Source organism: Hesperophylax consimilis, chromosome 25, assembly GCF_061612785.1.
Source record: "Hesperophylax consimilis isolate HC1 chromosome 25, BYU_Hcon_1.0, whole genome shotgun sequence".
NCBI lineage: Eukaryota > Metazoa > Arthropoda > Insecta > Trichoptera > Limnephilidae > Hesperophylax > Hesperophylax consimilis.
This window is the reverse complement of record NC_142860.1, coordinates 6064426-6081638: the sequence shown is the minus strand read 5'-3', so window position 1 is coordinate 6081638 and position 17213 is coordinate 6064426.

The following is a 17213-nucleotide window of genomic DNA, read 5'->3' as shown; positions in this document are numbered from 1 at the left end:
TCTAACTGATATATTATTTTTATTCAAAATTATCAAATCTCTCATTGACAGCCCTGAATTATTGGAATTAATTTATATGAATGTACCTGCCAGACAAACTCGAAGCATAGACACTTTTAAATGTAACAATAACCTCAATACTAACTACTCTTTGTACTCACCAATTCCAAGAATTCATCACCTTGCAAGCAAATATTGTAAACTTATCGACATATTTGGTGTTAATAACTTTGAGAGTTTCAAAAGGCAACTAATTTTAGACCTTTTTGCTAGTTATTAACTTGTAATATTTATTAGCTTTAAAAAAGATCTTGTTTTCATACTTTGATTTACTAAACCATATTATTTTCTAAATACCTTATGAGTAAATTATATTTAGCTATTTTATCCATGTACATGTTACACTTAAATACATATACTGTCAACTTACTATGTAAAAGCCCGATAGGGCGTTAATAAATAATAAATAAATAAATATTTGTACAGTGCATTCAGTGTTGGTCCGTGGCAGGAAATAGGCTTTAAATCTATGGGCAGTTGGCAGGTTTAATGTTTGAGCGATACTTCCAGTTACTCCCAAGAGCTGGAGGAACTTAAGAAACTACCAGTAAACATCGATGCACAGTTTATGATTTTTTTCCATGAACTTTTTATAGACAATCCAACGATTGCCACTTTCAACTAATAGTCGTATTAGCAGATAAAACATTGAGCTGGTGAGGAGGATTCTATCAAGCATACCTACAGTTTGAATTAGAAATGATCACTTATTGACTGAGTGCAGGAATGTATTATTTTAGCTTGACTTTTTTGCATTTCGTCTACATGTAAATTTATTTGTACGTTTCGTTTCCAGCTCGATTTGGTTGCCATTTTATTGATTCATAGTGTACTCCACCATAAATAGTATACATTTACAATTGTTTCTAGTTTCATTCGAGAATGTATGTGGTATGTTTTTAAGAAACCATACTAATAAAAAATTTAAATAAATGTTGTTACAGTGCCACAGAAAGATTGTTTGAGATTGTAATGTTTTCAACATCCACACTACCTTCTTAACGAATTAATATTTTGTTACGTTTGATTTGCAACTTCTCGCGTTTTATCAACCCTTCAATCTTAACAAATTAATATGTCACGTTGTGTAATTTTTTGTTTCGACTGATTGATTAATTCATTGAAGGATCCTTTTAATTGGTTGTGGTAACTTTGGTTCTTTTTAGATAAGGCGTGTTACAATCTGTATGGTTTGAAAATAAGACAATGACCGACTACCCTGATTTTAACTACCTTTTCCTACCTTGTTTGCTCGCCCAAACGTTTCCGGTTGCTGCAGTCGATAAAGTGCTAATATAATGAGACAATTAATTACAAGTACATGAAATTCGCTATAGACAATTCAATTCAAGATGCACAAAATTCTAAGTTAATGATTTGACTATGGATTGTTAGTTTTGTGAGTTATTTTTATGAGTAGGTATTTTCGGGAATAGCTAGAGACAAAACATGTGTTGCTTTCGATTGGTCTCCGTCCAAATCCCATCCATCAACGTGACCAGCTCGAGAGCAGCCAAGTTGATTTATTGAATATCGCTCAGCGACAGATGAAATAATGACATGTTTTGCCTCCTGCCGGAGGGTGATGAAGGTGGGATGTGGGTCCTTGTTGGTAAATGATGATGTTGATGATGATGATGATTAATGAAGATTCATCTTATACCGTTAGGTATAAGGAGCTGCTCCAGTCCGGTGGCATGATAGTCCGATGTCAGGAACCATTTGGGTCACGTGGGTAGCGCGAGATTTAGGTCGCGTCAACCTCCCCCAAATCAATGATGAGTTAAGCTTCGCCAGTATGCCGAAAGTAAGGAGTCCACTCTACTAACCTCAAACATAAACATATACTGAAGTGGTTTGCATCAGCAACGTCAGGAGTTCGGGAGTCCCGTGAACACCCCTCTGGTTTACGCTCGTAAGAATAATGATGAATTCAGCTTCAGTTTGTTTGGCTTCGCCTCTGCAGTCACGCTACTTCAAATAGCTCCTGGCTCCAGTCTATACAGTAGATGTAATGACACGTAATGACACATATTTATCATATGTATAATACAGAACATACTTCAAGTCTTTCGTCCACACTCAAAATAGTCATTTCAATATTTAATTTGAATGAGGGCGTCCATCCGACATAACGAATGTTTCCGAGACGGGAGATTTTACCCCACTTCAAAGTCATGGTCATTTGCTCTATCGTTTGTTACCCTCCGTTCGCTTCAAATATCAAAGAATGGTAGAAAATGATATCCTCGACTTCCGGCGCTAAGGATCAGGGATACTGGAATCATCAGGTCGTGAATCTGAAATCATCCGATCTCCGTCAGCTCAAACGGTTTCAGTCGGAGTCAATTTCCAACCAAATTCTGGATGACTTTTCCTCCTATAGTGGGGTAAGTACTTATTGAATTTAACAGGAAGGACGTCAGAAATCGCCGAGACAACTTCATATTCGTCACGATCCCTTCGTTCTGTCAGCGAGAAAATCCTCCTCATACGCCAGACAAGAATAGCATAGCCCTTATCCGCTTTGTTCCTTCGTCTACCAGCTAACTCAAGTAGGAAAGCCCATTAGCAATCTTCGTTCCCTTTGATTTGAACTCCGTGAAAGCGTCCTCTCACCAGCTGAAAATACTCGAAACAGGGGTCTATTCAGGGTGACTATCTAAGGCTGGTCCTCCAACACCTTCGACAGAAACCGATGCTTTTACGGGAATAACTCAACCACACCTGAGCAGGGGAAAAGCCGGCGCTGCTCTACTGAAATAGACTTTATCTCGGTATCCAGGGTTATCGACTTTGCTAACACAAAAGTCCCTATTAGGCAAGCCAATCACAAATTTCGTTCCCTTCGCTTTTGTCGCTTTGATAAGATAGGACAGCCTACGAAAAATTCGTACACTTCGTCTCCGCCAAACTTATGAAAAATGAAAATCTCACTTGATAGAATAGGAATGCCAGACAGATCCATTCTCTCGGCGGCTAGTTTCAATCCGCTGCGTTATCCCGATTCAAAAATGAATGAAAATTATATGCTAACAGAGAAACCCCTGTAATAACTACAATAGACCGTAGCCTTCACAAAGTTCGTAAAACGGACTTGGAAGTAGGTATTTGTGGTACATAGGTATACGCACGTGGCTCTAATAGTTGAAATAATGGTGCGCTCGCGGCACACGGCTCAGTGAGAATGATGTTTGAATAAATTATATTTAATTAAATATATTTTATGAATTCCGTGAAGAATAAGTTGAATTCCCAAGGAGGATACGATAACTCATTGTCAAATAACAGGCATTGAAGCATATAATTAACCGTTCCATTTGTTACCACTCCGCCTATAGGTATCTGATTGCTTCGACTAATAACCGCTCGCCGGACTATAAAAACACCGCATAAATACAATGGTTTGCATTTTACAAATTTTTGACGCTAAATATACTACTTAGAAGTATTAGAATTCATGTTAAATTGCAAAAAAAATAGTCTGACTCTTAACCCAAATAATGCGCATTGTTCGATAATCTAGAGTGTTAAAACTAACCGAGTGCCCAGGCGCCCTTAACACAATACGTAATTTATGGCCTTCTTTGTTAACGGGTCCGGACTATTGTCACAAGTTCTTCCGTTCAAGATTTTAACATAATTACCTATAGTACTCAAGTTAAATACTCTTACTTCAAAATACAATTGAATTATTTGGTTTACATAAAGGAAAATAAGGGTTAATAATTAGATTATAACAAGACTTACCAATTTCGATTCCTTGTGCAATCCAAACAATTATAAAAACCAACCACACTCACATGCAGCAAAATACCCATGCTGTTAGAAAAACCACTCCTTCTACACTAAATGACTTTAGCCGTGTTCGTGTTTCGACGATGAATTCTTGTTGACGCGTTTCGTAGCTTTTAATCGCCTTGACTATATTACAACGTTGACCGATGCTAGCTTTACTTGACCGTCTCCCAAACCTTGAACCCCTGACCCCCTTGACTCTATTTGACCGCCTCCCAACGTTTTCAAAACCTGACTATCTTGAACCGCTCTTTCTAACCACGACTATCGACTTCCTTCTCCCGTTCTTTCACGCTAACTGTCCCGACCGTCTCTCCGCGCTTTCAAATCCAGACTCTCTTCCCAAACCAACCCCGCCTTTCGCCATATGCGATTTCTAATTTATGTCTCCTGAATTCTCGAAATTTCGTGTATCCAAGGACAGAAACGCACTAAAAGACCCCATCAATTATGAGCTCTAGAACCCGTCACATTAATTTAAATCGTTTCAAAACCAATAAATTGTTACTTCTCAAGTAAACTGTCCAATTCTTTGTTCAAAGGATGAAACTTGACCCTTCCAGTCCAGTGGCGTGTCGGCCTACCAGCATTTTAGCCTCTTTTCAAATTATCAACCTAATTCTAGGATGTAGTAAATAATTATGATGTAATAGTTTTATTTTTAAATCTTCTTGCGAGATTTTAATTTAATTAGGCAAATTCCAAACTCGTCCTGTTAAAATGTTATTTACCTCGCTATTCATAATTATAATTCGTCTAAATCCTTAGAAAATTACGTAACTATATTTAACGGCGTATTTCATACTTAGAAAGTCACTTAGTAGCATTGCTCAACCTAGTTGAATTGTTTCTTATTGATCTTGTTAGGGTTTTTTTTCTATCCGCCCCAAACTAAATTCGTCGCTACTCCACTGAATAAAATCTAAGAATTCAAACCACCCCGGAGGTCTCTGACGATACAGTGCATGTTCCTATTTTTTTCTCTAGTACCATAATAAATCTAAGCACTTGTTTTAAAATCAGTTGTCCAACATCTGGTAATTCCCCATGTCGTGAGATCAACTGAAAACTTCTTTCCCACCATAATGACGCTCTGTCAAAAACTGACTGGTCTTCTGTTTTAAACGCACAGGACGTTAACACGGCAGTTAACAGCTTTTACCTAATCATCGACGCCTTGATAGATGACTTTGTTCCAAAGAAAGTTCTGAAACCAACCAATTTCCCAGCGTGGTACTCATCGGCTCTTATTAACATTACAAAAGAAAAGCTGAAGTTCTTTCGAGCCTGGAAACGCCACAAGAACCCACTAGATTACCAAACCTTTTCACTGCTCCGAAAAAGACAAAAGAAAATCGCAACTCTCACATACCACAATTATATTTCACACTTAGAACACGCCATACAAAATAATACAAAAAAAATATGGAGCTTTGTCAAAACGCAAAGAAAATCTCCCTACATGCCGGAACACCTAACATACGGCTCTAAAATTGCACACAACAGTAAAGAGATCACTGACCTGTTTGCTGACTATTTCTCTACCGTCTTCACTGATCATACCCCAAATTTAGCACCTGATGTTAACAAACCTGATCCGCTAAATAATATAGCCATAAACTCAATTAAAATCAATGAAGACATCACCTACAAATATCTTTCATCCATTGACATTAACAAAGGACCTGGTTTAGATAGTTTGCCTGGTATCTTCATACGTAACTGTAGTAAATATATCACTATTCCGGTCAGCGCAATTTTCAAAAAATCAATAAGTGAAGGAACGTTTCCTCATAAGTGGAAATCTGCCGTAATAACTCCCATTTATAAAAAAGGCGATAAACATGACGTTACAAATTATAGACCTATCTCTCAACTTCCTATCTTAAGTAAAATTCTTGAAAAAATCGTTTACGACCAACTCTACCCGACTATCGCTACAGCAATTACACACAACCAACACGGATTCATGAAAAACCGGTCTACTACATCTAACCTGGTCCTATTTGTCAATTATTTGCACAGCAATATGGACGAAAGGGTACAGGTCGATGCTATGTACACCGATTTTTCAAAGGCCTTCGACCGCGTTATTCACTCAATTCTTTTAAATAAACTTACTCGTCTTGGAATACACGGTGATTTATTTAGATGGATTAAGTCATACATTAGTAATCGTAGTCAAGTTATCTCAATAAATGGTGTCTTATCCAAAATAATAAACGCAACCTCGGGCGTTCCTCAGGGTTCCCATCTTGGTCCGCTTTTCTTTAATATATACTTAAACGACATAGGCTCATGTTTCCAACACTCAAAATTTTTAATGTTTGCAGATGACATGAAAATTTATAAAACGGTCATCTCTCTATCGGACTGTAGAGAGCTACAAAGTGACTTAGATAGGCTCTGCAACTACTGCACAGCTAATTATTTGGACCTCAATGTTTCAAAATGCCACACTATGTCCTTCACCAGAAACAAGCATATAATTAACTTTCCCTATTCACTCCGCGATGAACCCGTGATCTCAAAAACCGAATGTAAGGACCTTGGAGTCTACGTAGATAGTAAACTTATATTTAATACGCACATTTCTTCAATCACTGCTAGATCTTACAAAATGTTAGGTTTCATACTGCGTCTGAGTAAACTATTTAAAAATCCACGTACGCTAGTAATGCTTTATTCCTCACTAGTCAGAAGTACACTGGAATATGCATCGCCTGTCTGGAATCCCAAATACACTTACTATGTCAATAATATAGAGCGCATACAAAATAAATTTATTAAGTACCTAGGTTATAAATACAACAATAATTATATCTGCACTCTCCAATCCCTGAAATCCAGGCGAACGGTAGCTGACATGACATTTCTCCATAAAATAATACACAACGAAATAGACTGCTCAGAACTTCTATCCCAAATAAATTTTAACACCCCATCTAAAAGAACTCGACACACCAACCTTTTTTACACAACTAGTAATAATACAAACGCTGCAGCCAATTCCCCTATTTCTCGCATCCTTCAAACATTCAACTCAATTCAAACAAGCACAAGTACCGATATATTTTTTGATTCTCTCCCTCTATTTAAGAAAAACTTTTTTAGCACACTAAATTCGCCAACATAACACATACAACCACACACAGACACACACGCACACGTACACACACACAAACACTCACACACACCTCTCTCCTTCCCCAGCACACTAATTAACTTAACTTAAAAATGTAACTTAACCGTAAATGTATAATATACCTCCTATGTATATATGTCAGCGACATGTCATTGGTACCAATTATTATACTAACTTTTATAACTTTGTAACTATTGTCATCCATGTAATTATGTACTGTTTGTTTCTGCAATAAACAAAAATAAAATAAAATAAAATAAAATAAAATAATAAATCAATAATAAAAAAAATTATCCCAGGGCGAGTCCATCACAAGATATTTTGTGTGTCAAACCAAAAGTGTAACGGTATGTATTGATATAATTAAAAATTATGGTTTGTCTAAATGATATCTACATTATATTAATATTATTTCTATATTGTATAAAGTTTACTCTAACAATATAGAAAGAGTTTAGCACAAATTTCTTAAGTATGTAAATTTTAACATCAGAATTCCAATTGAATAAATTTTTTTATTTTATTTATTTATCTATCAATATAAAGTTTTTTACGTGTATTTATCGACATCTGTCTCACTAGGGTACACCTGTATCGAAACAGACGTATTCAGATACTTAAAGAATATTTGCATGCATGACTAAATCAAAATACAAATTACAAAGTTGTATACATTTTAAACTATGGAGTCAATAGATAGATAATAGAAAGAGTAGGTACAGGTACGACAATATTGTGGATATATATGCAATATAAATGCATTTAGTTGGAGGACGTAGTTACAAAGGGGTTTTTATAAAATTATTGATTCTTATATTTAATTTTGTATTTGAATTGTTGTTATTGTTTACGTGTAATTTGTCATTACTTCGGTATGATGAATCAAGTACATCTTATAACACTGTCTGAAAGGAGAATTATATCAGACGTTGTTGTGTTACACAGAGATATTAAAAACTTGATTGGCAGTCCTGCACATCGTTGCCACTATTAAATTCCATGTGCCGAATAGAAATACTAGACAAAATATAACATTATTCTGAAATACATACACAATCAACTATCAGACACACTCACTAACCAATAGGATGCATGTTCTGGGCAACAAATTTTGGGTTACTATTGTTATATTTATTGACCCTATTTAAAGAATAAGGGGTAATCTATATCTGCACTTTGTTGAATCCTACTAATTAGAGTATCGTAAGTAATGTAGTTTTGGTGAATTGCCTTCTATGAAATATCTTTCTGGTTTCTATATTATTTTAAATCGATTAAACATTTATTTTATTAATTTCAGGTATCGAACAGTTATATATTACAATACATTATTCACGCATTATTCCGAATCAACACGGCTTCATGACCAAAAAATCAACAGAAACTAACCTTTGTGAGTTTGTTGACACAGTCCTTGTTGCTATGGATAACGGATATCAAATAGATGTAGTCTACACAGACTATTCCAAAGCCTTTGATAAAATCCCACACAGCATTTTAATTGAGAAAGTCGAAGCAATGGGTATACACGGTGACCTCCTTCGTTGGTTAGCCTCTTACCTCTACAATCGTACACAAGCTGTAACTGTTCAAGGGTTTTGCTCTAGTTTCGTGCCCGTAACCTCAGGAGTACCCCAGGGATCTCACCTTGGCCCCCTTTTATTTAATATCTTTATGAATGACGTTAGCATAATTATCCGTAATTCTCAGCTATACTTATATGCTGATGACAAAAAGATAGTCAAAATCATAAAGTCTGAGATGGATTGCATAGAACTCCAGCATGACCTTGACTCTCTGGTGAATGAATATTGTTTAAAAAATCACCTTCTTTTGAATGCAGACAAATGCAGCGTCATATCTTACTCTCAAAAGAAACACACAATATTATATCCTTACAATATTAAAAACAAACCCTTAAACAGGGTAAATGTGATTAGAGATCTTGGAGTCCTAATGGACAGTAAGCTTCTTTTTCAATCTCATATCGAGCATATTACGTCGAAGGCTTTGAAAATGCTGGGATTTATACTTAGAGTATGTTCAGTTTTCAAAAATCCACAAACATTTAAGATTCTCTACATATCTTACGTCCGAAGCCACCTAGAGTATGCATCAACAGTGTGGAACCCTCATAATTCTACATATAAATCAAACATTCAAAGAGTTCAGAAAAAGTTTTTGAAATATGTCTCTTATCGCATGCAAAATGATGAAAACAATGTGTCCATGAACTTTAAAACTCTTGATCAACGCCGAGATATCAGAGACCTAGTAATGCTATATAAGATAATCCACTATTTTATTGATAGCCCATACCTTTTACAAAATATTCATTTCAGATGTCCATTAAGAGTAACTCGATCTCCGGACACATTTTATATTCCTAAGAGCAATACTAATTAATTGTTGAAAATGTATTTATAAGAAGAAGCTGTAGCACCTTTAATAGATTATGCACAAATATCGATGTGTTTAACACGAGCCTCGCAGGATTCATAGCATTCCTAAGAGAGTAGCGTTCGATCGTTGCGGGAAACTTAGTAGTGTTAGTGTGTGTATTGTTTTTGTATGGGTTGAATCTGTAGTCTTTTTATTTTTTTGGAGATTTTCCTTTTCTACTAGTTAGTATTTATATTGTATTGTATTATTTATATTCATATGTTTTTCTACCAATGAATCTTCTGTGGAAACTTTACTGGTTTATGCAACTTGGTAAAAATGATTTGTATTAAAATATATTTGTATAACTGTTTGTTTCCCAAATAAAATAAAATAAAATAAAATAAAATAATTCCATTGTGAAATTAATATACAACAAACCAATTTGACGGCCGGCGTGGTCTAGTGGTATACGCTTTTGACTACAGATCCGAAGGTCGCGGGTTCGAACCCGGCGTGCGCAAATAAATTTTATTTGATTAATTTGTGTTATTTCACAATTAATAATTTAAAATAATATATAGTATATTTGCGGCACGTTCCAGAGTGGAAGATACTCTCAGTATCGCCCTGGTGTAAGACCACCATTCAGAATTGAAACGTTGCTTGAAATGGCTTTAGCCGTGTTTGGTGACCAGATCTGAATAGCCAGGTACTTCCCCACCTTCCTCTTCCCCATCTCCCTCCCCTCCCCAATACCCTCAGCCTCACAACATACCCCAATTGGGGATGCCATAGTCTCACTCGCTCCAGACGGGAGCAGTTGGGACTCTTGTGCGGTATTACTGTAAAAAAAAAAAAAAAAAAAATTAAGTTCTTTTTGAGTAGTAAGCATAAATACTCAGTTGTCAGATTTCAGCCTGGTTATGGATATAGCTACGGATTGAAGCTTTAGGGGGTGATTGATTATTACAAAAAAAAATTTGAACATTTTTTTTCATTTGTACCTAAAATTATGATTAATTTCTTGTTTGCAGATCGTCCAGTTGTTTAAGATTTGTAAAGGCATTTTGTAATCCGAATCGCTGCATTACTCGCAAAAGTAAAGCTACGATTACACTGGATAATTTTCATTACATAATATATTTTTTTGTAATAAGACTTTTTTTTGTTATAAAAAACGTTATCGTGGAATTTTTGTCAGATGACAAAGGAAAATTAACCCCCTTGTTAAAATTTTTGAGCGTAAAACACGCTTTATAATATTTATGACTAAATATAACTGACTCGTACTTTGAAATATATACCATTTAACAAGAATGTACCCAATAAGGTAAAAGATTTTTTATAATATAGATGTGATTTCCGACAATCAACTGACAAAATAGTTGGTATTTTTGAGAATACATTAATCATAATACCAACAAGACCAAGAACGAAAAGAAAATACAATAAACCCTGTATTTTTTAACTGTGATCCCGGGTGTTTTCCTCCGCTGGCGCTACTCGGACTTCCGGTTCCGAGATCAGTGACACAGCACTTCCGGCTTGGGGATCACGTGACGGCGCTCGTCAATCACGTGATGGCTCCTGTTTCCGGGCGCCATCGCTGTAAAGACACTTGCGCCATTATTTTACAGCACTTCTTAGTATTTCATTGGTGTTTTCGTTGTGAGTCTTTGTATTTTTTTGCTTTTATTGCGAAAGTTTAGAGGTTGACAATTCTGACGGCTCAAGAAACAATATTATTTATAAGATGAATAGAAATATTTTTTTTGTCTTTCTTTTACATTCTCTCACTGAGTGAAATATATCAGAGTATTCTGTATTGTGAGAGATTAATTAACTTGGTGAATGAATTTTGAGGACACCAACAGATAATAATTAATTATTATATTTGTGACGTTCTCCTTTGTCAAGGGTTCTAATTCCGGCGTGTGCAAGCAGATTTAATGGATTTATTTATGCCGTTTCATAATCAATTCAATTAAAAATAAAAAAAATGTCCTGATTTTAAAATAAGAAAATACTCTCAGTTGCTTAAAGACCACCATTCAGAATTGAAAAGTTTCTTGAAATGGCGGTCTTTGGCGACTAGATCTTAATAGCCAGATACTTCTCCAACTTCCTGTCCTTATTACCTTGCTCTCCATACTACGTTCAGCCTTTTAACACACCCCAATTAGGGATGACATAATCCCACTGGCCGCAGACGGTTGGGAACAGTCGGGATTCGTACGTTACTGCGAGGTATTCGTATAAAAAAACGACATTTGTGATGAACTTTCTTGTAAAGAAGAATTCATAAACATACATTAATAATAGAGTCGGTCTCAATACACTTCCTTGTGGAATACCAAAAATGGTACGTGTACTATATTTCCACTTGTTTGCGTCTGTTAATGTTGAGGTTGATTTTATTAGGTTAGTGTGATAAGTTTTAGACGCTGAGCATTTTTACTCCATTCTGAAAAGGGGTTAATGGTAAGATATGGTTACATAGCACAGAAAAAACACCTAAAGTTATTTATCTTAATAAATTTTCTTATATCTCGTCCGACCTTCGTATATTATTTATTACTCATCAGACCCTTATTTCAAAGTTACATACTACAGTTTAAAATAAAATCGATCCATTGGTTAAATTTATTGGAACTGCGATGTGAAGTTCACGGAGTTTTTATATTTATACGCTAGCCCATTTTGTTGGTTAAAATCTACGACGATAGCTATTCCTTTCATCATTATTTGCGATGAACAAATTTAAAAATAAATCGTATATTCTAGTTCTTTAAGTGTGCAGAGGTTACTTGGAGTGCATTTGCACTCCACTCCTTACTAAACCAATGTGACGTAAAATATCTTTACGTTGAACTACTCTCCACTTCAGGGAATTTGTCGCTTTGAATCATTCTTTTCCAGTCAGGCGATTCGAGGGAGACACCCGCTCATGCAATGATTTCTGAAATATATGAAGTAAATAGATATTCAAATATATATTTTTATTGTTTTTCTAATGGACGTTTCACATAGGAATATCTAGTTTTTAGCCAGAAATATCTTAAGTTTCAGTCACACTGAGCAATTTCCTGCCTTGTGGGCGTATTTTGTGATTCAAATAAAAGCCCAATTTGGGCCTGTATTTCCAAACAAAACTGTATTTAAAAATGATTTCGAAATTCAAATGAGGTGTAGATATACAATTTCATGTAATTGAAAGAGAGACAGTAAGAGACAATGGTATAAATGTTCCTTGAAATGGCTTTAGCCGTGTTCTTTAAACAAATCTGAATAGCGAGGTACTTCTCCATCCTCTCTTACCCATCTTCAAGCCTCAGAACATACTCCAAATGAGGATACTACAGTCTCACTGTTAACTATGAGTTTTGAATGGATGTCAGTACTGCCAAATTTGCTGAAGTCACAATTTGATAATAGATTTAGATTCAACCGCAAGGCTGCCGATGACAGTGTTGATTAATGAACAAACAGTTGTTATAGTTGTAACATTAAAGAAGAAAAATTGCCATTTATATTCATTTACGCACCAGGCGCTGATTTTGAATATACTTTGAAGGTAAATTCCAATTGAAATGATTCAAAACTTTAGTATTTTGCGTAGGTAAATTAATAACATTCCAATCCAATGAATTAACATCTCATAGAATAATAATTTAACACCATAATAGTTTGTAACAATAACGTCTTCCCAAGCAATGGACCATTCTCAGCTTCCAACACTACATTTCTATGTAGATTAGGCACTAACTAAACACGGATAAATTATACAGAATTATTTCCCTTATTGGAGGATAACGAAGAAATAACAATCATTATTTTAGAGGAGTACCTATTGTCATGATTAAAATAATTCTGATTTCAAAAACTAATTTTGGTGAAATAAAAAATATATATTTAAATGCTCACCCATAGAAAAAGAAATACATATATCAGATACAATCACCTGGCAATTTTTACACGTAGTCCCAATTGCAAACTTTGGGGCCTACATATTAGATGGATAATAGAAAAATAATATACAGGAAATAAAAATTGATATGGTTCGTTAGCTACCTAAGTGAATGTAAAAGTGAAAGCGACGAAATATAAAACATTCCATGCCTCTAGCGGCATACTCCAAGGAAGTCATTTGGATCCAGCACTCTTCCTACTCTTCATTAATGACATTAGAGTCTACTTAAAAAATGTAAAATTTACACTGTTTCGTTTAATCTGTTCTGACATTATTCATTTTATCAGGCCATTTCATTTCATTCATCTTAGGGCCAGTTGTTTCACAGAATTTGAACAATTTATCAAGTTTCAAAGAATATTTGCAAGTTCTGTGAAAATTATATTTATTCTGTTACGTAAAATAACTAGCTTATAATGATATAATAACAATATTTGAAAAAACTATTACAAAATTTTTAAATTTACTTTGAAATTTGACGAACTGTTCAAATTCGGTGAACCAAAGTCTTTAGTATTTTACGATCATATTTCTTCATTCGCTTCTTCAATCAGGATTAGGCAACCTGTTTCATAACCATAGTTATACTCACATTTTCATTTAATTATTTTAATTTGTATGTTTGACTCCATAATGGTTTCTTGAAACAAAAGTTTTTATACAAGTATGAATTATAATCTCTGCAGTAGTGCTGCTTATCGAAAGTATTCAAATTATTAACAAGGAATATATTATAATCTTTTAACTATTGTTAGAAAATTATTAACAAATATGACAATTATTAATGCATTATCATAAACAGTAGTTACATTTTACAATAATATGCAATGGTATTAGAGATAGATATTATGTCTTAATGTATTCTCTGCCGCTTTATGATCGGTACAATAGAACCACAAATCTAGAAGGCAATATGATAACTAATTTTATCTTCGATTGTTTTCCAGCTGAGAGGTTGTTTGTTTTAGGGATGAGAATGGGTTGTTTCACCCCATAAATTAGATTATTAACTATTATTCACATGAATTATTCCACAATAGAATTGTCTTCAAAGATACTATTAAGATTTATTAGCTGTTTCACCCTTTAAATATACATTGTACGAGATGATTATATAAAGATATAATAAAGCACTCTCCGACTTGTGCTCTCTCAGTGTGTATAGTATCGAATCTATTACGGATACTTGTACAGTGATTACCACCCGCGATGTCCCTCATGGCCGTAACATCGATTCGCAACAAGACGTGTACCGAAAGACCAGGGGTAAGTAAAAAACCCTTTTTAACTGTTAACCAGCCATCGCAAATAGTTGTGTCAATTATGAACAGAACCACAAATCTATTCACAGATAATATTTGTAATTGCAACCACCCTTTATTGTGAGAGGTTGCTAGAAATGGCTTTAGCCGTATTTTGTAACCCAATCTGAATCGCCAATATTGTTCTTCCACGACTTGCAACAGCCATAAACATTCTTCAAATTAAGGATTCCATAGTTTCAGTGGCTTTAGACAGATCAAGAAAATAATTCACTTAAAACTAGTTTGCTTCAAACTCAAAAGCAGTGATGTAAAAACGTACACTTCTCGTATATTTATTTCAAAGTTAATATTTTGCAAGATAATTCTCAGCAATTTAGTCGCCATTCACCTTAGCCTTACCCTCATTGCCTCATTCGATACAGATGTTCCCGTGCAGGTCTACCTTTAGCACCGGCTAATTACCGTATTAATCATGGCACTAAAGTCAGGCATTATAATAATAAATAATTCTAATTACACTCCGGCAGTCCGTTCATAAAGCCCCTTGTATTTATGCGAGCCGGCTTGCAAAATACTCCCGGATACATGCCTCTAACTTGCCTTGACTTATCTACGAATTTTAGTTAATGTTGTGCTAATGCTGTGAATTTTGGGATAAGAGAAAGTGGAAGTAGATAAATTTCAAGAGACAAAGGAGATGCCTTATTTGATACTCAGGTTTTTAAGATCTCAAAGCTTTCTTAATATAAATCAAATTTTCCATGCAAGTTTTAATTAAACCTCCATATTTTAACGTGAAGAGAGTTCCTCAAGGAACTCACTTGAGACCATTCTTTTTTTAAACTTTTTTTCTTACAGAGAGATTATTTTTGAGAGAGAAATACTTATTTAGTATTTATATTTAAATATGTTTATTTATTTAGATACCAATATGGCTTTTACGTACGTACTTTATTTATATATGGTATAAGTATATAAAAAGTTTTATTCATGATCAAAGCCAAATAAAATATTGAAAATTGGAAGAATATGTGGAGATTTAACACATTCTAAAATTACTGAAATTGTAGTGACAACTGAATAAAGAAGTACAGACGAAATGTTTTTTTTTTTTAAATAAATTTAAAATAAATCAAATTTAAAAATGTTATAATAATTATAAAGTTCTGCAAGGATTACTGTTATTTTTACAGTTTTTAATGTGACAGCTGTTTCGGCTTTGAGGCCATTATCAAACTGTAAAATAACAGAAATACTGTTATTAAATTCTGTTATTTTACAAATAACAGAAATACTTTAAGAACTTAATAATTATTATAACATTATTAAATTTGATTTATTTTAAATTTATTTAAAAAAATTGAATGGAGTTCTACGAATTAAACATCAAAACAATATATAAACAGACGAAATGGCATGTGGACGACTTTCGTGATCCTAATATTTGTCTAATCGAAGCATAATTCTCATATTCATCGTTCTCTCTCCCTTGTCTATCTGACCCTATATAGACTGTAACTCTGTTATTCATTTAATATATTTTTATATAACCCTGATGAAGGTTCAGGGTGAACTGAAGCCGGTGCTTTTTTTTTATATCCAAAAAAATAAATACAAAAAAGTGGTATTAAGAACAAAGTTATTTTATTCTTAGCTAATTAACTAACCATCGACCAACAAACAACTTGGTCTTGGCCCACACTTCTTGCCTCATTCACATTACTCTCATAAATACTCTTCTATTATTCTGTCTCTGAAAATGGTCCAATTCAAGTATGTGATTCACTTGGTCATGCCATGTCTACCCCGACTTCTGCTATTTTATTATAATAACTATAATTACGTTTATCCACAAAGTGTTTGCTACATGTGAAAATTTATATATATTATAATATTAATTGAGACGCGGATACGTATTATTTTAACAAAAAATAACCGATTAAACCACTCTACATATTTTCTTTATAACACCAAAGACTCGTTATTTCTAGATTATCCCAATTAATACTTTCGCATATTTTTGTTTTATTATTGACTAACTTTTAATTGTTCGCTATGCAAAAGATTTCAATAGGCAAAGCATCGTGATTTTTTCCCTAGCTTCGTCAACCTTTATGATTTTTCAACACGGATGAATAATATTATCATATTATATTGGTTTAACCCTTAAAGTGCACAAGATGTTCGCCGGGGTTGTTCTAGTAGCTCACCGCACCTCGATTTTATAATATTTAGGTACTTTGAACTTTAAAAAATACTAATAATTTTGTTTATTCGTTTTAAAAGGAAATAATGTATTATATTGTTATTCTAGCTTGTCGTTTGGTCACTTGCATGTTGATTTTATTCGTGAAAAAGCGCGTCTTAAAATTTCGTGAAAAATATAACTATTTTTCATACTTTGTTCATAACATTTGAGAGAAAAAAAACATTTCTCTGAATATAAGAAGCGTTCCTGGAAAAACTACAAAATAAAAATATTTAATAAATATGAACAGTGAATGCATTGGTAAAAATTTACAGCTTACAAAAATATAATTTCCGAAAAAAAGTAAGTTATTAAGAAAATAGTGTCAGCAGGTGCATGGTG